Here is a 21,557-nt window from a genome sequence, read left to right on the forward strand (position 1 = left end):
CAGGGGACCCCAAGGCCGCAGATAGCTGATACTGTTCCCATCGGGCCCCTTTGCTTAGTCTAATAAACACAGCAGGATCTGCTGCCCATGTCAAGCCTAGCCTTCTGACACCACTTTCTCCTCACCATCGATCCCCTGGGTCACATTGTGCTATCTCTCCAGCCCTTCTCCACGTTCATTTATGGAAATATGTAGTGTCTTATCCTTTGTGGTTTCCTGTGGTGGCGCAGGCTCCAGCAGCTGCAGTTTGAGACCTCACTGTACAATGAGGTTTGTAGGAGCCTGGAGCTCCTTTGATCTCTGCCCGCAGCCCTCGCTAACTTAGTTTTGGTTAAGAAGGCAAAACGTACATTTTTATAAAGATACTTTCCACTAAAGTTACCAAACATCTGAAGTTATCAAATATATGATTTCAACATTTAGATTTTCAAAATTAAGCAAAAAATTACTTTAACACATATTGCTAGTAGCTTCCCAAGCAGAACTACAAATTAAGAGTCTTAATTATACCTAGGCCTGTTCATGTATGTAGCATAAATCTACAAAGTAAAAACAGGTTTCAGATATCCAGTCAATGCAACAACACACTATTTCAAAATTGAGTGTGCCCCTATCTTACATATTAAATGCATTTCTTTGTGGGTTTGTAAGGCACACTTTAGGGTTGAATAATTAAAACTTATAAATAGGTTTTCTTATATGGCAAAGGCTCTTTAGATTTCAATGTGTCACTAGTGCTTATAAACTGCAGCCCAGCCAGAGTACAGTGGTGATACTGGAAGCCATATATTTTTGTCACCTACATGGTGGTGTAAATGAACACTGCAGCCCAGGTGTAACATTTAACTCAAATGCCTTTGGTGCATTTTGTGTGCCATATATCATTGCCTTATAGGAAAGGTAAATATACCAAATGAGAGAAACAAATTTTGACAGTACTATTTTAGGCCCACAGCGCAAGCACTATGATTAGGCTGGAAGCCCTGGCAAGTACCATGCAAAATGGGTTAGACTAATGCATTTTAAAGCGGTGGTCCACATCACACCAACTAAATGCAGAGTCAAGTACACACTGTGCTGTCAGCCACACCTCACTAGCGTACAAGAACTCATAAAATAGTTGGCACTGACCGAGCCACAGCCTGGTGACTCGGTTGCTCTGGCTGGATTAATCAATCAGCAGAGAGACTCAATCAGTCCGGACCGCCCACATCAACCTCACATGATCAGCCATCACATGGCTCGCTGTCAGACACTCAACAACAAGGAATATAATCATGCAAGGCACCTGCCCTGAATGATGCTGGAGCAGCATCTTGCCTTGCATTTTTTCCGACAGCTGGTGCTACCCCCACACCGTGGCCGTCAGTGTCTCAATGAGTGAATTAACTAATACTGTCAGGCAAAACCTTGTTTTTTCTTGCTGCAGTACCCACCACAGGAAGTGAGTAAGTGAGGCTGGTGCCCTCTGTCTAATTTTGCAAAATTCCTGTTGGCCTGAGCCCCAAGGAAGACATTGCTGCCACTGGGGCTTTTTTCTCATGTCATAATGTCCATATGTGACACCGGTAGAGGACCAGTGACTAAAGCTCTAAATGGGGAGCCCTGAGCACAGTGTCAACTAACTGACTCTGGGTAACACTTGCAGCAGGGCCGGCTCCTCTGCTAAGGTGGAGGAGCGTCACCCCACTGGATTTCCCAAAAAGGAAAAATAAAATGATAATGACATACACTACGTTATTATAATTTTATTTTTCCTTGTAGTGCAGGGTGGGCGGGCTGGGCTGGAAGAGGGCTATGTGCACACAAAGTGCACATGTATGTTTGGACGGCCATCTTGGGCCGGCCAAAAAGACATGCACACTTTGCATGTTCTCTACCCGGCTGTGTAGCACAGCCAAGTGAAGAACATGCTCATGCTCCCATCACTCAGACCAATCACGATGCTGCTATCAGCCTGTGAAACCAGGAAGAGGACGGGGGGAACGGAACACATCTCCCCCCAAACGAAGGTGATTTTTGTTTTTTTAAGGTATTTTTTTAATTTAAATGTCCCTCCCCTCAGCGCCTTTGCACCCTGTCCTGCCCCACCACCCCTGTTCAGTGGCAGATGCCACTGACTTGCAGCAGCCCTGAGCTGCTCTGAGGGAGCCTCTGTCCCTGTCTACATTGATGCCAGCCAGCACTCAGCAGCACAGCAAGCACTAGCAGAGACCCATGGCAGCTCCACTTCATTTCTTACTGGCAAGTGGCCACACAAGTCCTGGAGCCCAGGACCTGTGAATTAGTGCAGTTTAGCCAATTATCAAAATTGGCCAGTCCAGCCCTTTTGAGTAGAGTAACTGCCTCATGTTTCGTTAAGAAGAACGCACTTTAAATGAGTTCTAGCAGTGCCTTAGTGATCCCTTACTGATAAAAACATAAAGGCAACATTAAAAATGAATTCAAATGATTTATATATGTTTATTTCAAGATCATGTGCTGGTCTTTACAGAGTCTTACAGCGTGAACAAATGACCAATACTTTTCCCTAGGAAAGGTGGCAAGGCAACTCTAACCTTTGGCACTGAAATGAATGGCAGTGTTGTTAGGGTGCAGCGCAAGCCCTCTAGCCTGTTGTAATCTCACCATGAGTTTTTAAACACGCCCACTCTTGCTATTCATTCTTTGTTGTGCTTGCTTAAATGCTTCATTTTTATTGGTGCATTTTGTGAAATGTCCCTCCTTTGTGTGCTGAGTTCCCTCCCCAGATGTTTTAACTAAGTGAACATTTCTGTTGGCCATGACACCAGGGATGTGGAATTCCTATAGCCCGACGCCCGGGACATCTTGTTTGGGGTCAAGGGCAACAAGTTTTTATGTTTACTTTGTCCTTGGGACAAGTAGGCCCAACCCCCTGCAGCACAAACCCTTTGGTTGCTTGTTTACAGAGAGTGGAATTCTCTGCAGTTGAGGTAATGTGTTTCCAAAAGATAATGCTGTTCGAACTTGTATATATGGTTCATTATTTGAAAGCCTTCATTATTAGGGTGAGTGCTGTAAATAAATGTTTTAAGGTCACACTTCACTACTGACGTTGGTTCCAGTACAAAAAAAAATAAAACGTGTACACACATGTTTGAAAAGTTTAGGCTAAGAGGCTAAGTATAATGCTCCCAGAATGCTCTCTGATTATATGCAAATGAAGTGTCATTTAGTAAAATGTGTTGATGCATGCTAGTATTTCCCAAAAATATTTCTAATGGAAAATCAGTGTAACCATTTTCAACACGATTATGGGAAGCATGAAAATAAACAAACACTGACAAAGCCAACTGATCTGACATATTTTTATAAGTCTTTTAGTTTCATCAATGCGTGTCTTGTTTTGAGATGGCTTTTGTAACACTTTATTCTTGTGGGAGCTACCAGGCCCTCAACATTGTAACAAACATTGGCAAAACCCCCCCAAAAAGTTTTTGAACTCTTAAAGCACACGTTGCCACCAGCGGCATAACAAAGGCCCCGCAGCCGCCCTCCAGGGGGCCCCTCCAGCACAGCACCTGCCCTGAGTGAGTCTGGAGAGGGGGCTCCTCCATGTTCTTTGCAAAGGGGCACCCTCCAGTTTTGTTACGTCACTGATTGCCACTGTAGTTCCTGACACTGAACAAAACTACTTTGTGTGGCAATATGCTCCTTGTGGAAGAGCAGAATGCGATCGCTCACAGTTAAGCCAGCCGAAAGAGAGAGAAATAGAAGTTTAATAAAAACAAAATGTCTTTGTTAACACCAGACCTAATTGGGGACCAAGACCCACATGTAGGTAGCTTTTTGCATGTCGCAAACAGCGACTTTCGCTGTTTGCGACATGCACAAAGCACATTGCGATACACAAACCCAGTTTTGCGATTCAGTAACCTGGTTACCGAATCACAAAACGGGTTTGCGACTCGCAATTGGTAAGGGGTATTCCCTTCCTAATTGCAACTCGCAGTGCAATGTAGGATTGTTTTGTGACCGCGAACGCGGGCGCAAACCAATCGCAGTTTGCACCCATTTCAAATGGGTGCTAACACTTTCGCAAAAGGGAAGGGATCCCCATGGGACCCCTTCCCCATTGTGAATGTCACTGTAAAAAAAAATTCAGAGCAGGCAGTGGTCCTGCGGACCACTGCCTGCTCTGAAAAAATGAAACGAAAACGTTTCATTTTTCGTTTTTGTTATGCATCTCGTTTTCCTTTAAGGAAAACGGGCTGCATTACAAAAACAAACAAAAAAAAATGCTTTATTGAAAAGCAGTCACAGACATGGTGGTCTGCTGTCTCCAGCAGGCCACCATTCGCGAGGGGGTCGCAAATTGCGACCCACCTCATGATTATTCATGAGGTGGGCATTTGCGAAGCCCTTGCGAATCACAGATGGTGTCAAGGACACCATCCTACATTCGGATTTGCGACTCGCAATTTGCAGGTCACAAATCTGAACCTACCTACATGTGGCCCCAAATTCTTAAAGAAAGTCACAAAAGTGCACCCATGGTATATGTCGTACCCCTATAAAATATTTGTGAACTGTATTTTAGCATGAGTAAATACGATGTGTAGATTTGCTCATGTGAAAATCTATTGAGCATTTGCAAGTTCATTTTCCCTCCAGCCACTTTCTTCCCAACCCTGGAAGAAGTTCTAATTCTGCCATTGTCAGGAGTAAATGTCCAACCTTTCTTATTATGGGAAAATATTAGAGAGAAGCTGGTAAAAATCTTTAAAACATGCAGGTTAGTAGGTTTGCAGACTCAAAGGCATTCCAGCCCTGAAACTATTGCTTACTGCTTCCTCCAGCCCCAGTATGCAGATCTGCAGAAAGGTGGCAAAATAAGGAAATTGCTACAGTAGCGATTGAAACTCCAAGTATTCAAGCCCTACTATGGTAGTAGCCCTGGCATAATCAGAGAGGCTATTAATTGCTGCCATAATTTGTCGCCACACTACATGGCACCAAAGGGACAAGTAGATCTTTTTACAGGACAAGTAGATTTGAGAAGCAACCTGTCCCCTGGACAAGTAGATATTTTAATAAATTCCACACCCCTGGACACTACCTCACGCTTCCTCCTGTTGCAGGGTGTGATGGCCCCTCCTCCGGTTTTGGTTTACCTTTCATCCCAGCTGCGATCCTTTCTAGACATTCACGCAGGGAGCCAATGACTCTCGCGCTCATGGCGGTGGTGGCGCTTTGAATCGGTATGCTTCTGTCAACTGTTTTACTTTTCATTTTTTCACACTTCCCATCACAGCAGTTTCACCCGAAAACAACATTGTTTTCAAGCAACCACACTATATTTGATGACGCAGAAAAAGAAGGTCCGACATATATTCATACATATTGTGTAATCAATACATATAATGAAGTGTGATTTTAGTAAAGAAAATAATGTACGAGGGAAAATTGTGCCCTCGGGGTAGTTCGTCATCATTGTAAACGAGCTTTATTAATCATGAAGTATTGAAAATGTAGTAATCCGTCATAATTGCAAATGTATGCCATGATTTCTTGTTTGAAAAACTGTTTTGCTTAGCTTAAATTTAGTACAGGCTTTGGCCTAGTTGCCTGGTTTCAAATTCTAACTGCGTGTTTTTTTTCCTTGAACTAATGAAACATATATTCTTGCTTGAAGTTGTATTTCTCCAGTAGAGCTGACTGGTACACTTATCTCCAAGGTTTCGTACTAGGCCGGTTTCATCCCCTTTGATACAAGGTCAGTCTCTGCAGGTGCGGACATTGAAGGTACAGATAGTAAAATAATTGGCAAACCATGTTACAATTTGTGTTCCAAGGCTTCAAGGACAATGTATGCATAAATGAGCGCTAGTAAAAGACAATTTTGATCGGACAATTTGAAGCCAACCTATGAACCCTCCAATGGAAGACCCTGCAGAATTTGGAATGTTTCTTACTTAAACCCACGGACAAAGAGAAGTCAGCCATTTTCCTCGATGCCAGTTTGAAGCCTGATGCCAGACTCCATTTAGGACGACACCCTGATGCCCTTTTCTCTATCTGAGAGGAAGAGACTTTAAGAATTCTCACCCTAGAGACTTTAACTTTGATTTGCCCCGTCTTGCCCATGCAGTAACTTTGCCCCATTCTCCTTGCCGCTGCAAGGAAGCTTGCCCTTAACTTTGCCCCTTTGAAACTTGCCCCATGCTGATCAACCGGTACCTGAAGGACGAAGACTTTTCTTGAATGCTGATTGTATTTGGTAAATATGAAAGGATAAATGTATTATGCATTGTGTTTTTCCTTTTAGGTACCAACTGCTAATTTTGATAGGGTCCTAGCTAGAAGTTTTCCAAATTTGTGTTGACTAAATTCGTTTTGCATGAAGCCCCACATGCCGATGCTAATTAGAGGTTAGTCGAGGTATTCATTCAATGTACCATGCTAAATTGAAATCTTGTTATGCTGACCAATGTATGCAATTAGTCAAATACAGTTAGTCATATTGGTGATTTGAATTGCGATAACAGAGTATCATTATTCAGATTTTACGTAGATTGCGTTTCTTCCGCCGTTATGGACAGCTAGTAATGTTCATATACATATATCAATTGGTTTTGAGACATATATACATCGTGCTAGCTTTGTTAATATAGGGAAATAAATTCACTAACTTTTAATAAACTGGTGTGGTTATTCATGACTGAAAGGTCATGGTGCGCCGAAATACCAACTGTTATTGATTTCTGATGTGCTATATTGATCTATTAATTGAGTATTGATTACCGACTACAATAGTTATTGATTATTGATCTGAGTGATTCGACTATTTTAGGATGAGGAGAGCCCGACTCGGTTAAAAGATTCACCGACCTCCAACGTGTCCAGGTACAGGTAATTTATAAGGGCTGGACGCGTTAACATATTCCGCATATTTTACGTGAAGGATTGTAGATTAATTTAGACAAGCGGTAAGCATATGTGAAAGCTTTTATAATTCTGCTTCCATTTACCGCACCTCTTTTCCGAGTAATTATAATAATAAACTTAATTTCAGTAAACATCTTTACACATCAAGAATGAGTTGTGTTGCATAGTAATTCGGTTCTAGAATTAGTATGTAAAATATTAAACATTCACTTTTTTTCTGTGCAGGTGCGTAATTATAATGTGCTCTTTCCAAAAAGCAGGAAACTGAGCTTGTTTTATTACAGGACATGATGCGCTGGCGCATGACTAGCAAAATATATTAGGAGCTTTCCCGACTAAAAAAGCAAATATAGACTCATTTGGGGTTCCCGGGTGTTAAAAATGGTGCAGTCTATCAGTTTACATCCCCAATTGGACCAATTGTTTGTTCCCAGCGTGCATTCTCAATAACTTCCTGCCTGAGCTGGATGTCTCAGTGCTCCCACTAATACATGCTGAGTGTTGCAGGTCATAGTAGGAATCCCGACTAAGCAAACCCATCCTTTTGGCCTACTCAGGTTGCATACTTTAAATGGGTAATGATAATATTTGTGATTTACCGCCCTTAAACAAGAAGGAAGTGCGGTATGAAGTGCCAATAAAAAAGTTAATTTTAATAAAACATTGAAGGAATAGTACTTACGCATTTTAAACGTCGTCTGGTTACAAGGGATCTTCTGTAAAGGTACACAGTCACTGGTAAGCAGTCAGGGCACGCGCACTGCAGACCACCCATTCCTTTTTCGAAATCACTAGGCTAAGTGGATCTTTGAACTTGCCAATAAATGCTAGTGCAAGTAGCAAATGGTTCAGGCTCACTGAGCAACACCTCGAACTCGGAAAGTAGCAAATGGTGTAGTTTTCGGACAATGGATAAACATACGAACATGGCGAATCCAGGAGGGGAAGATTTTAGCTGTTTCTGTGAGGGAAATGGTGTTGCTGATATGAATAAAGGATGCCTGTTATAAAGATGGGAACATCATTAATAAGAAAGAGAGGATTTTGGAGATGGTTTAGAAATGTATTACGGTCATCCAAAGGATAATGCTGGGAAAAGAAAGGAGATCCAATATTTCCTACATGGCTTTCCCCCTCATCTTCTGCAAGGCGAAAATGAGATAACTGATACGATTTGCTGAGCAGCAGAAAGCAATCCAGGGGTTGGCAATTATTAAACCTTCTGGAGAGGGTGGACTACCTATCGAGTTTTATGAAATTTAATGGGGTGAGCTAGCCCCTATACTAATCAAGGTAACAGCCGGATGTTCCAGACTCTTGGAACAGAATATATTTTTGGTGGTCTTTCTTAAAAAAAGAAAACTTCTCTCACCATGGGGCCCCAAGTATCACTTTTAAACACTGATATAGGTATTTTTCCAAAAATCTTGGCTCATGTAACTGCCCCTATTATGAATAAGTTAATATCGAAATGTCAACAAGAGTGTATTCTTTGGCGAGATACTATTGGTAAAGTTAAACTAGAAGAGTACAAGCCAACAAATTAACAGGGAGAGTCGGGCCAGAGCTAATACAAGGGTCTGGCTTGGCTCTTAGAGCCCATAGAGGAGCCCAGCTCAGAAAATGTCCGCCATGTACATGGTGGAACAAACATCACATACAATTTGATAGAGTCTCTTCAAAATTCCAAAAAGTGTTGCTTTAATGTGGAAGCTACGGCATTAATGTGTCATTATACTCTACGGCATTGAGAAGTACTTACTGAAAGTGACAATTTTTAAACATGAACTTATAACCACTCTTGCCCTCTTCGAGTTCCCAACCCTAGCAACAGTGTCAATAGTGAACTCAGAGGTAAGAAAGTTGTTGTGAACCCTGTATGTGCTCAGATGCTTATAGATGAGCAATGTTATAGTCTATTGAATCAAACACTATACAGGGTTTTGTATAGTTCAGTATTTCAAGGTACTTTCATACCAAAGCAGAGCAAAAGGATAGGTAAAGTAAATATTTGCCTAAAATCACATAATTTGGTTGAGCAGAGAAGCCCCAATTAATCCAGTTTTCCTGGTTTCACTTTTACAAATCAGCCACTAAATAAGCATCTATATGTGCCTCATGTTTGCCCCAACTGTCAAAGTTTTGTTTTTACCTCTTTGTACATGAGTGTAGAGTGAGAATGGCAGGCCATACTTGTGGACATTTCACACACTCATGACGCCAATGTCTGCCCCGCAGTTTTTGCATTTTTTAGGTTGAGCATTGCGCGCTGCTTTCCCAACGTGTTGTTTTCTATTTGGGCTTTTAACCACGTGCACCTCACGCCCATCACTATCGCTCGTTCATGGGTTTGGCCTTCAAAAAACCTTTCTTATCATTGGTAAATACTTTACATCTGTCCCTCCTTTGTGGCGGTTTGGTTACCATAGACCCTGTTACATGGCTAATTACACTTTTGCCGATACATTTCTGCGAGCTAACTTCTTTTTGCTTTTGTGTGTCTCCTTCACGCTTATGGCATGGCGCTTTGAATTGGCTTGCTTATGTGAAACTGTTTTACTTTTCATTTTCATTTATGTGGCAAGAAAAGTCTGGTTAGGAGTCTGAAACGCTAATAGCTCTAACTTGAGCAAATGTGAGACCCTTTGCATTGCAAATAGTCGTTTTTTACTGGATCCTAGTTTTGCTAGTATTAAGACTAGCAAGATAGGGTCAACTACCAGGCAAAAATTCCAGGGTATGGATGAAAAGATTTCTTACACTGCCGTATGCAATCTTTTTGGCAGGCCCTATGTGCCCAGCAAACCAGCCACCATAGACTGATAAACTTCTGAACTGCCATACACTGCATTATTCTGTTACATAAGCTATAAACAAGGTATACTGCAATAAAACAATGACTACGTTTTTTCTTCCAAATAAAACACATCTAGCAGTGGCGTGAACACCATTCCGCTCAAACAAGCGGAAGTGAACACGTCAGATTTATGAAAGACTGTTATAATATTAACCACTTGAGAGCACTGTAGTACATAAAATGCATCAGAGCATTTTCAAGTGGATGTTTGAAAATCACTTTTCAACCGTGGACAAAAGCATCTGAAGTTACACCTCCATATATATTTCGGTTTATGAACTCGACCCGAAGGTAAAGGGGTGCTTGGCATGAGCACCAGTTGCATTACACAAGACCAAATACATTTTGTTTTGTACACTATAGGCACCATTAATACTGTGCACGAGGTTATGGTCGTAACTACGAAATCAAATGGGTAATGTACAATTAAATTAATCGCCTGTATGCTGCATAGGGTCTTATTCTAATTTAAGTAAATTACGTTTGCTGTACCACGCGCAACGACAACTCACCTACTTGGAGTTTGATCTGAGTCACGTGTGAAACCCTTATCGCTAAAACAGAGGAGCTCTTCCTGGGAAGAGACGCCCGCCTCCAGCTGGGATCACAGACCAATCTGCGCACTTCTAGACCACGTCCGACAAGGAAATTTCTTCAAGATTTTAAGAAGAAAAAATCAATAAACATCTCTGTTGTATCAAGAGGGCGTTCAATATTTTGTACAGAGAATGCCTGTAAATATCTGAAGCAGAATCAAGGGGAGTTTAAGCTGTATATTTTAAACATGCATGCATTACGATATTACTAATGAGCAATTTGGGTTATAAATTCACATTGTAATATGGCCGCTACATTAGTCTGCTCTGCAGCAAACATGGTTTTTCGAATGATCTTCAAACAATGTGGCCTTATTGCGAGTATTAGATAAACAGCCAAAGCTCCTTGACTTAGTCTCAAAAATGTCCTTCCCACGTTTATATCACACATAATATGAATTCTATTTCTGAACCGGAGGCGAAGATTATGCTTAACTTTCTTCACTATTTATTATAACAGCCAGTACAAAGTTCAGCAATAAAAACGTAACTACTACATATCCCATGAGGCCAGCACATCTCCATGGTAACCAGTATCCAATCCGTTCCCTTGCCCACTGTCCATATATATATATATATATATATATATATATATATATATCCTTTTTCAGACGTTTCAGTCAGCCTATGGTTTTCATGTATATATGTTTCATGTATGTATGAATACATGTATGTTTTACATGACATTGATTTTGGGATTGTACTAAAGCTTTGAAACTTTATTCAGTTTGCAGTTTGATTTAGTGTTGAATTGTTTATGGTGTTCAATATTAATTATGGTTTCATGCTATTGATTTGTTATTTTATGATTCTGACTACTATCTCCTTCACCAAGCCCAAAGATTTAGTCGACCTCGGAAGGTGAGAATAATGATGGTGCCTCACCTGAGCCCTGGTGGTTATTAAACCCGGAACCGGGGAGAAGGAAATTCTTCTGGGGCCACAATGCTCCAGCCCTGGAAAAGTGCAAAGTTCCAGTTAAGTGAAATGACTATGGGTAAACCCCAGATATCACTTTTTTATTAATCTGATACCCATGTCATAGGTAAAAAACCAGTACTGAAATTCAGTGGTTCGTACAGCCAAAAAGAATTATATTGCCTATATGTTTCAGCCGAAAACATCTTGCCCAATCGGGTCACTCGGCTTTCATCAGGGCTTAGAACCTTGCTGCCTACTTACTCCTAACTCTAAAGAAGTGTACTTTAAAAGGAGGCATGTCAATGTGATGTAATAATTAAATAAAACTAAATAATGAGTAATTTCTACCCTTCTCGGAACAAAGTCATTCCCGGTCGAAAGATTCACCCATATCTATGATCACTGCAAGAAAAACAATTTCAAACACTACTGTGAAACCTTATAACCCCTTGTTGAAAAGTGGTTTATTAGGAGATGCAAGTAGGTACCTACCACTAGTAATAACACCACAATCACAAATAAGGTCCAGTCAAGTTCTCAATAAATTAATCCTTGCTCAACCCTTGGTAGCTTGGCTGCAAGCAGAAAGTCTAAATTTAGGAGACAGGTGTGTAAAGCATTTCATATCATCAAAACAGTAAACATATAAGACACAACACACCATAAAAATCCAGCACCAATTTATCAAAATAAGAAATATTTTAAGATTAAAATGACATTAGAACAACAAAAATCCAATATAGGGAACCAGATATATGAATTTGTAAAGAATAAATGTAAAAATGTGCTTTCTAGTGCCAAAAATGTGAAAAGTGCCAACTACGGCTATCTGGTTGCATCTGACTGGGTCAAAGGCAAAGTTTAAGGCAGACTGTGATGGAGCGCAGGTCGGCCACACTGAGCGGTATGCCTCGATAAAAATATTACCTTTGCACTTAGTCACTTTTTGGTACTTTTTCTCTCGCCGTTGAACGAGGCCCCTCGGCAGGCTGGGTTGAGAGTTGTCATTTTTGGCTTGGTTCAGCACGAGGTCTCGGTGAACTCCTGGAGGTCTTGGCTTTCGTCATCGACGGGCAGAGCTCCGGAGCTTTCAGCGGGCAAACCTGAATTTCAGGCCGAGTCATGGTTCGACGTCGCCGGCTTGATTCTCGGTGACGTGTCAGTTTCCAAACTTTTGGAGCTTCTTCCAGAAGGTCCTTTTGGGGTCTTGAAAAGTCCACATTACCAGCCAAGGTGCCAGACACTCTATGTTGCTCCTTGAAGAGCTGGGAATACAATTCTCACAATGTACCTGGTAAAATCCTTAAAAGTCCCCTCAACACTAGTCTGCTGGGCTCTTCTACAATCTGGAGTTGATACAAGTGACTCTTGGTAGCTCCTTTGTACCTATTGCTTACAGGTAGTCCACTTCTGAATACTTTAGAAGCCAGGCATTGTCCTAATTTGTGAAGCCCAGAATGTGCAGTAGGTGCAGTCCTTGTGAAAGCAGTCCTCCTTGCTGTACACCATAGGTTCAGCAGGGCAGTCTGTCTTCTTCGTCTTGTTTCCAGGCAGGGATCTGAGTTGCTGGAAATCTCTGTTGCTTTTTCACCCACTGCCCTGCTGTAGACAGAAGCCTCTCTTATGCAAGTCGGTACTGACCTCCCTTCTCTTGGGAGGGCCCAACCCAACCCAGAAGAAGCTACTCCAAATGGGGCCGCAAGGAACTCCAGACCGGTTTTGGCGTAGTTAGGCCTTGTCAGTGAGGTAAAGATTGGATCCTGTAACACAGAGAGCAAGTAACTCACTTCTAGGGATACACTTGGTCAGCTAGGTCATAATATCAAGCATGTGGAGAAAATCTCTTCTGTAGGTTCAAGTCTGACTGAACCCACCCACAGGCGTGGCTAACTTTTCCCTACACTTCCCTTCCAGCCCCTCTCCTAATTCAACTACTCCCACCAGATGTCTCCTTTGTCTTAACCCAGGGAACTTCACACCTCATTAGAGCAGTCTGACCAGCCTGTCAGAGGCTGACTAATCAGGAGAGGCTGCCACAGGGCTGATTTTAGGTAACTTTAGTTTTGCTCGAATGGGATTTTACCATAAGAAACAAAAGACAAGAGGCCTCTGGCAAAACAGGAACAGTTTGTTTAACTAAAAATTATGGCTGGAAGAGCAGTTACAGAACCGGGTACTGAGGACTGTGTCTCAAAGTACATCAGGTTGCAGTGAGATTTTATACATTTCTCTGAGCACCATATAGTAATCAAAAACATTCCTTTCTTGTTTATGAATGTGAACAGTTGTCATGGAGTCATAAATAATGGTCCTAATAACAAATGCAGGTGGGCCTTGACGTTGCGTGGACACAATGTGGGCCAGCGAGTATGTGTCCTGATGTCCCGGCCTGAGAGGCACGTGGTTGCTGCATGTGCTGTGTTCTGGTTGGCTATGTTTTCCTAACTACATGTGGCATCTACTGTTATGGTGTTTTGGGAATGCACGCACCCCTATTGCCATGTGTGTTGTATTGGAGCCAATCTCCTGGGACCATTGTTGTGTTGCTGCGCCTAACTGTGGGATCTGATCTAAGTTTTCCTGTTTGCGCATTTGTCTGCTGGCTAAATGTTACCTCACCTGTCACCTTCAGTCAGTAACCTCAGGCCTAGGTCTCAGAACCTGTCTGATCATGTGTCTATGTGCCGGGGTTGACGAAAAGTTCATGAAGGGGGAATCTCATAATGGTTGTGCAACTTCATGTAATAAAACTACTTCCTGTAATAGTTATGATAAATCTAACCTTGGCAAGGTGTTGTTGGATTTATTGAAACTATTAATTTGACACTTTGAATGACTGCACTAGCTTAGTCCTCTCAAAGTTTAATAAAATCTTCCTGTGTTAGCCTATGGAGCTAGCAGTGCTACAATGGGGAAACACTAAATTGGCAGTTTTCCCTCACCAGTACATATAAAACATCTTTTATAATGCCCTTGCTTTTTGTTACAATGCACCCTACCCTTGGGGCACCTAGGGTAGACCTCTGGTATGATGATATAAAAATAAGCTAGTTTAAGACTTTGGAAGTAATTTTAATTCCAAAGTTGAATTTGGACATCGTTTTATTTTAAAAGCAGCCTGCAAGGCAGGGCTGACTTTTAAAATGACAACAAGCACCACAGTAGTGCACTCTTAGGTGCATTATCTACTGGGCCTCTAAACCCACATGCCCTACCACATACTAGGGACTTAAAGGTAGGCTGTTTATACCAGTTGTAATTATACCTAATTACCATATGCTTTGTAAACAGAGCACTGGCCCTAGTCCTGGTTAGCAGGTCCCGGGGCACGATCAGTGTCAGTAAAGAACTGTATCAATCAAACATGGGGACAAAAAGTGAGGGGATATCTGTAAAAAGCCAAGTTTTCCCACACCCCTTAAAAGTATGTCTAGACACTGCAAACTTTATCACTTTAAAAGCACACTAATGTACATATAGATATAAGTCAACACATATGTATGGCCCTGATGAGTGCATTTCCATATATCTAAATCAGGCTGTAACTTACCCTTTCAGGTTTTGGGTCCAACCTAATGGGCTATTAGGGAGTGGGATCTTCCATGCAGTTAAACTCTTCGTACATAATCATTAAGGGACTATAGATACCTAGGCATTGTACAAACCCATCATATGCATGTCTGTAACTACTATTGTTGTATTTGTAAGGGTATCTGTTAGACCTGGCATCCTTGCGTGTTTTCCCCATGACTTTTTGCATTCTGACCTCTTGTTTTCTAGACTTCTTTTTTGCTGGCTTTCAGATTCTGGGCACTTTACCACTGCTGACCAGTGCTAAAGTACATATGCCCTTTCCCTATAATATGATAACATTGGCCTATCTACAATTGACATATTTAATTTACTTGTACATCCCTATTAAAATGCACTACATGTGCTCAGTGCATGTAACATAAATGCTACTAGTGGGCTTGCAACACACAGTGTTCCATCCAATTCAGTAGCCCTTTAAACATGGCTCAGGCCTGCCATTACAGAGCCTCTGGGTGCAGTTTTAAATTGCCATGTCAATCTGCCAAGTTAACCCACTTGTCAGGCCCAAACCTTCCTTTTTAAAACATCTAAGTCACTCCTAATGTAGGCGTTGGATTGCCCCATGGGTGAGTGCAGTGTATCTAAAAAGTTGGGCATATACTTTTACATTTTACATGTCCAAGTAGTAAAAAACTCTTAAATTCATTTTTCACTACTGCAAGGCCTATCTCTCCTACATGATAACATTAGGATTGCCTTACCAACTTTTATAACTGTAATTTCCATTTGGGACCAGATTGATATTTCGAGTTTGGTGTCTCTGGACTCACAATTTAAAATCTCAGCTTTTGGTGAAGTTGTATTTTAAGTTGCAATTCTGAAAATGCCACTTTTAGAAAATTGCCATTTTCTTACATTAAACATTCTGTACCTCTGCCTGTCTCTCAATACACGTCTGGGAGGTGATAGCTGGGCTCTGGTGCATTCTCTCTAGACAGTCACACACAAAGGAAGCTGAGGTGTGCCATTTGTATCCTGATGGCCCATCACCAGGCTGATGGGTCTCCCTGGGCAAAATAGGAGGGAGGAGGTGACACTTGCACCTGAATAACCAAACAAAGATAACCACTTGTAGTGTGTCTGGAGCCAGGGAAGGAAGGACAGGGACTTTGTGCCATTCAAAGGCCTCTCTTTGAAGTCTCCCCAACTTCAAAGGCACAACTGGATAAAAGTACTGGACTCCAAACCCCACCGAATTAGTGCACTTCGGGACCTGAGGACATTCTGCCAGGAAGGACTGCTGTGCTGCTAAAGGGACTGTCACTCTGCTAGAACTCTGCTGGACTTTACTAGACTCCTACTTTGCTGTGCCTTCCCTGCTGCCTGCTACCCTCCTTGCCTGGGAGTGAGGAGGACTGGACCTACATCTCCACACCCCCAGAACAAAAGTGATTCCAAGGGCTTGCTGGCTTGCCTCCTGTTCTGAAGCCTCAAGGACATCAACAAATTCACTCTACTCTGCTACAGCTACTGGACTCTGTCACTGTGAGTGCTATCCTGCCAAGTGGTCTCAATCCAGTCCTGGGCCCTTGGAAGTGGATTCTGCAGCTGTGTTCAATGAAAATCCATGCATCGCTGTGCCAATCAGAACTGCTGCATATTTTTTCGAAACCGATGCATCGCCACTGCCGCTGCGGATGAAAACTTTGCGTCGCCTATTGCATGTCTCAAGATCAAAATATCACCATCAGCCCTAGCACATCACCTTGGAATTGCCGGCCGCGTGGCTCGATGACTAAGCATCACCTTCATTATAAAGTGTCTGACGCTGCACCTCGAGGACATCGCATCGCCAACTGTGTGGTCCATAATAGCGCATCTCCTGACTGTGGAAATCAGAACCAACACATCGCCTTCACATCGTCTTCTCCTCACATTGGAACATCAACGCAGTCCTCCATATAAGGTACTCTTTCAGGGGGACAAGGTTGGTCCCTGTAGCCAGCCCATGCTCCATCTCAGTCTGCCTGAGCTTTTGAATTTACCCGGTCTAGAGCAACCAGATAGCCCAGGCTGACGTTTTGAGCTTCTAAGCACTACAATTGCAGATATTCTTTAAAAATTCATTTCTTGACTTTTCCTTATAGGATTTTTGTTATTGTCTTGTTTTGTTCATCAATTTAACATCTATTTTCCTAATTTGATGTGGATTATTTTTGTGTGGTATGTTCACTGCTTTACTGTATTAAGTGTTGCACAAATACATTACACATGGCCTCCTAAGTTAGGCATGTCTGCTCTGTAACAAGCTATAAGAGGGTGAGCACAGGTTAATTTAAGGTGTGCATCTGACTTACCCTGACTAGGACTGTGGTCCCTACTTGGACAAAGTGTATACCTCTGCCAAGTAGAGATCCAATTTTTAACAGTATCGTAATATTCTTTTGGCAACATGTCATCCTCATCCATCCATCACGCACATGCATGTAAACATGCTATTCACACTCTATTTCATATAACATATATTTGTACATTTGACACTCAGGCCCTCTTTACGAGTTTGGCAGTCGGTGGACCGCCACAGTGGAGGTAGCAGTCGCACCGCCACTGCCCTTGCGGTGAAGACCGCCATATTACGAGTACGGGGAAGGCACCTGCAGAACACAGTCAAGTTTTCGTCTGAACCGCCACTGTCGACGGACCGCCGTGGCTGGCAGTACGCATCTCCAGGCCGGCGGTCAGGCTGTTTCACACAACTGTATTACTAGGCTGCTCACCTCCAGGAATTCTGGGGCGGTCTCACCGCCATGAAAAGCATGGCGGAAACGAACAACATAAAAGGGAACACTCACCTTCAGGAATACAGGCATGTCCGTAGGCGGCATGGCACGCGAATTGCAAGTCTTCCCAATGCTCCGGCTGGCCATTGACCTCCAGAACCAGCGATGCTGACCAAGACACCAACCGTAAGTACACCAGCCTAGCACACACTGGAGGGAAGGACATTAGTACACACACATGCACATGACACACACACACTCACAGGCAAAATTGCACATTCACCACACATATTGAAGGAAAGCCAGGACAAGGTTGTTACCATCAACACCAACAGTACAGTGGTGCAGACATATTAAAAAGTGAATAGAATAGGTAGAACTATGTACAAAGAGGCCCCAGAGCCAGTCCAAAACCTTTGCAGTGCCTCGAGCACACTGGGCACAGAATGATGTCTCAACTTGACTACTGACTGCAAAGTGCTGGCCCCGCAGGGCAGGGGCATCAGTGGGGCAGGCAGGCACCTCAGGGTGTGGGGTTTGGGCTTGGAGTGGGGTCCTTAGGAATGGATTTGGAGGGGTAGTCCTTAGTCTTGCCTTTGGAAAGGTGTGATTTAGCCGGGGAGGGGAAGGGGGTTGAGCTTGGCCTTGGAAGTGGAGGGAGTGGGCTTGGCCTTGAAAGTGAAGGGAGTGGGCTTGGTCTTGGGTTTGGGAGGGGTAACTGTGGACTTGGTGGGGGTGGAAGTCTCAGGTGGTGAAGGGGCATGGTGGGGATCACGGGGGAGGACTGGGAGGTGGAAGGCAGGGGTCTGGGAAGAGTAGTAGGGTGCTTGGGGGGGAACAGGGACTGCACCAGTGGTGGGAAACAGGGAAAACTCTTTCAGGAAACGTTTTTTAGGGGCACAAGGTAGGTCATGGAAAGGACGTTTGGGAATGGAGGGAATGGTTGAGAGGTGTGTACGTGGAGGTGCCTTGGGTGCAGGTGTGTGGGTGGATGATGTGTGTGCTGGGTGACTGTTGGGTGGGTGAGTTTGGGCCTTTAGGTGTACTGGGAGGGGGGAGATGCAGGGAGATTGCCGGGTGGATGTGTGAGTGAATTTTGGGGTGGTGTCTGCAGGTAGGGTGGATGTGCTGCATGTGGGGTGTAGGAAGTTGGCTCCGTATATACTATTTCAAAGTAAGAAATAGTGTGTACAGAGTCCAAGGATTCCCCTTAGAGGTAAGATAGTGGCAAAAAGAGATAATTCTAATGATCTATTTTGTGGTAGTGTGGTCGAGCAGTAGGCTTATCAGAGGGTAGTGTTAAGCATTTGTTGTACACACACAGGCAATAAATGAGGAACACACACTCAAAGACTTACAACAGGCCAATAGGTTTTTATATTAAAAAAATATTTTCTTAGTTTATTTTAAGAACCACAAATTCAAGATTTATAAGTAATACTTTAAATGAAAGGTATTTCACTTAGATACTCTAGGAACTTTGAATGAACACAATATCATGTACAGTCTTTGTAAAAATCAGGTGGAGTGTGGTGCTTATGTCTGTCCTTGCGTGCCGTGTCTGTTGATGTGGATGCATGTGGGTCAGTAAGTGTGCCTTGGATAGGTGAAGGAAGAGGTATGTGGGTTTGGTAACAGGTAGGTGGAAGGGGGACAGAAGAAGAAGGGACACTGGCTGCCGTCAAGAAGGTGGCCAGAGCCTGAAACAATCTCTGCAGGCCAGCCAAGGCACCGTGAATGCCTTCCAGTAGTGTATAGGTCTGCTGCATCTGGGATGCCAGTCCCTGGATGGCATTCACAATGGTTGACTGCCCCACAGAGATGGACCTCAGGAGGTCAATAGCCTCCCCATTGAGGGCAGCAGTGCTGACTGGGGCAGGGTCAGAGGTGCCTGCGGCAAAGGAGATGTCCACCCTCCTGGGTGAGCGGGCACGGGCAACTGGGTGGGGAGCTAAAAGAAGGGGGCTGTTGATAAGGAGGGTGGCGGACAAGGATGATGCAGGCATGGGCCCAGATGGGTCTGCCACCGCCAGGGAGCGTCCATCGGAGGAGGAATCTGAAGATGTAGTGGTCGATCCTGTCTACCCCGTGCACTCCCCTCTCCCTCTGTCCCACTGGTCCCCTCAGCTCCGCTGGTATCGACCTCCTGGCCTACCGGTCCTGTGGGCTGCAGTTTCCCCACTCCCCGGTGCCCGTTCTCCTTTGCCAGATGATGCTGATGCACACAAAGAAAGAGGAGGAGAGGGAGTGAGGGTCGGAGAGAGATGCCATGCCCTGACACGCCATACCCTCACCTACACATGCCACAACAATGGAGCACCATTGGGGAAACCACAGCAATGCTCATGTGTACAGCTGATGGTGATACAGATGCATGTCCTGTGCATGAAGGACAGGCAGCTGCCATTTTACATGTGCAATGTGTATTGAAAGTACATCATGGGTGACTTTTGGTGACCTGTGCACAGCTCAACTACATCCACACAGTCAATACTGCACTTGATGATTCCTACTCCCTTCAATTTCCAGGTACAGTGGAAGGTTGAGAATGAGGAATGCTCTGGTGTGCAGGCCCCTAGTCGACCTTTCCACCCTGGAAGAGCGACACATCATTTGGATCTGTTGCCTGCTATTTGTCATCCCAATGCCATCCCTCCCACAGTACAGGTGGCCAGTCCTCCACTTCCTAGCCTCAGGTCATTCCAGATTACAGTGGGCTTGGCAGCAGGGATGTCACAGCACAGCCCATGCTCAACAACGTCCTGAAGGACGTCCTATGTGCCCTGCTAAAACATCTGCCCAGCTACATCTGGTTCCCCCTGATTTGGGCACTGTCAAAGCTGCCTTCTACGATTTGGCACATGTCCCTCATGTGATAGGGGCCATAGATGTCACCCACATTGCCAGGAGTGAACAAGTGTATAGGAACTGTAAAAACTCCCTTTCCACCAATGTGCAGGTGGTGTGTCTTGCTGACCAATATAATCACACAAGTGACGGAGAAGTTCCCTGGTTCTGTGCATGACTCCTACATTCTGCGGAACAGCACCGTTCCACACATGATGGCACCACTACAGATGTACAGGGCCTGGCTCATCTGTATGTATCCTTTCATATGTGTGCCCCTCTGCTCTCAACACTCTTCACAACCTGCCCCTATCATCCTCCTGGTCTTGACATGGCTCTTACCTCTGTGCACACAGGTGATTCCGGTTATCCCAATCTTCCCTGGCTACTGACACCCGTGAGGCATCCGACTACAGCTGCTGAAAACCGTTTCATTGATGCCCACGGTAGGACATCCGGGTCATTGAGAGGACCTTTGGCCTGCTGAAGGCCAAATTCCGGTGTCTGCACATCTCTGGAGGTGCGCTACTCTACAAACCACAGAAAGTGTGCCAGATCATTGTTTCCTGCTGCATGCTACACAATCTGGCCCTAAGGTGTCACATCCCATTGCTGGATGAAGAGGAGGTGGCAGCTGTACCAGTGGCTGATGAAGGGGACATGGGGAGTGATGAGGAGGAAGATGATGAGGATGCAGCTGACGCTAGAGCTGAACTGATACAACAATACTTCCATTGAGATACAGGTATGTGTCAAATGTATGGTATGTGACCTGAATAGTTGTATGGTTTGTGGCATGCTACCACCTGGTGTCTGTAATCAAGGGAGGTATTGGGTGCAGCTCGGACTCTGGGTGGGTGGGTTCCATGTGCCCATGAGATGGATTCTTACTGTGTACAGGTCCGTACTATTCTCAAACTGCTGTTGTGTTGCTGCACTTGTGACATCTATGTGGATGACCTTTGTTCCCTGAAATACCAGATCCAGTGCAATATGTTTGCTACACTAGGTGTTTTCCCCTGTATTGCATGTTATCCTGGGAGTCGACATTTGGAGGCTGTGCAACATTACTTTTTGTGGCAGTGAGAACTGCCTCATGTCTGGCTCTGTTTG

At 43.9% G+C, this 21,557-nt stretch overlaps 1 protein-coding gene across 1 annotated transcript in view; it reads right to left on the reverse strand.

The window, feature by feature from the left end:
- LOC138248423 (cytosolic beta-glucosidase-like) overlaps positions 1-10,412 on the reverse strand; it is a 355,284-nt gene extending 344,872 nt beyond the window's left edge. Inside the window, exon 1 of the mRNA XM_069202172.1 lies at positions 10,279-10,412. The gene's annotated coding sequence lies outside the window, so the exon portion shown is untranslated. The remainder of the gene's footprint in view (positions 1-10,278) is intronic.
- Positions 10,413-21,557: the final 11,145 nt, after the last annotated feature.

The sequence above is a fragment of the Pleurodeles waltl genome, chromosome 1_2 (assembly GCF_031143425.1).
Source record: "Pleurodeles waltl isolate 20211129_DDA chromosome 1_2, aPleWal1.hap1.20221129, whole genome shotgun sequence".
Taxonomy (NCBI): domain Eukaryota; kingdom Metazoa; phylum Chordata; class Amphibia; order Caudata; family Salamandridae; genus Pleurodeles; species Pleurodeles waltl.